The sequence below is a fragment of the Arachis ipaensis genome, chromosome B5, assembly GCF_059453495.1.
Source record: "Arachis ipaensis isolate K30076 ecotype BB chromosome B5, ASM5945349v1, whole genome shotgun sequence".
NCBI classification, from domain to species: domain Eukaryota; kingdom Viridiplantae; phylum Streptophyta; class Magnoliopsida; order Fabales; family Fabaceae; genus Arachis; species Arachis ipaensis.
Genome location: NC_142440.1, coordinates 93178175 through 93179414, shown reverse-complemented (window position 1 = coordinate 93179414; position 1240 = coordinate 93178175). Strand labels below are relative to the sequence as shown.

Here is a 1240-nt window from a genome sequence, read left to right as displayed (position 1 = left end):
AAGAGTACTTTCTGCATCTATTTCCTTGCTTGTGCCTTGTTGGTTGTATGACAGGGAGAAGAAGCGGGGCTTCAACTTCCTTTGATTCTGAACCTGAGAGGACCTTCCTTAGATTAAGGAGGGAAGCAAGTGGAAAGAGAGTAGTTGGTGCTGAGGAAGAGGAGGAGTACTTTGAACCAGACATGGATGAAAACATAGAGAACCATCATGAAGAAGAGGCTCACAACCATGGCAGAGAAGGTCCAGCGCATCAGGCTGGACAAGTGAGAAGAGTTCTGGGTTCTTACATCAACCCAAACCCAGGAAACTGTGGAAGCAGCATCCAAAGGCCAACCATAGATGCCAATTACTTTGAACTAAAGCCACAACTCATCACCCTTGTTCAGAACAATTGTTCATTCGGAGGAGGTGTCCAAGAAGACCCCAATCAACATCTAACCACCTTCCTAAGGATATGTGATACTGTGAAGTCTAATGGTGTTCATCCTGACACCTATAGACTACTTCTGTTCCCTTTCTCACTTAAGGACAAGGCATCTAAATGGCTAGAATCTTTCCCAAAGGAGAGTTTTGCAACCTGGGAAGATGTGGTGAATAAATTCTTGGCAAGATTCTATCCTCCTCAATGGATCAACAGGCTGAGAGCTGAGGTGTAAACATTCAGGCAGCAGGATGGTGAGACTCTATATGAAGCATGGGAGAGGTTCAAGGACCTGACAAGAAGGTGCCCACCAGATATGTTCAATGAATGGGTGCAGCTACACATTTTCTATGAAGGCCTTTCTTATGAATCAAAGAAGGCAGTAGACCATTCATCCGGGGGGTCTCTGAACAAGAAGAAGACCATTGAGGAGGCCATAGATGTCATTGAAACTGTAGCAGAGAATGACTATTTCTATGCTTTTGAAAGAGGCAACACTAGAGGAGTGATGGAGCTAAACAATGTGGATGCACTGTTGGCCCAAAACAAGCTTATTACCAAGCAGCTGGCTGACCTCACCAAGAAGATGGAGAGGAACCAAGTGGCAGCAATCACCACCTCATCAGCAACCCAAGAGGGAGTGAATGCAAAGGCAGAAAGTGAGCAAGAACAAGCCAACTACATTGGAAACTCACCCAGGCAGACCCATGATCCTTACTCAAAAACGTACAACCCTGGTTGGAGGAATCACCCGAACTTTGGGTGGGAAAATCAACAAGATCAAAGCCAAGATTAGAGACGTCACAACCCCAACAACCA

At 45.6% G+C, this 1240-nt stretch overlaps 1 non-coding gene across 1 annotated transcript; it reads right to left on the bottom strand.

The window, feature by feature from the left end:
- Positions 1 to 635: 635 nt before the first annotated feature.
- On the bottom strand, positions 636 to 742 carry LOC148565001 (small nucleolar RNA R71). Its single transcript, XR_015885597.1, has one exon. It is a non-coding gene; the product is annotated as a small nucleolar RNA R71 (small nucleolar RNA).
- Between the last annotated feature and the right edge of the window lie 498 nt (positions 743 to 1240).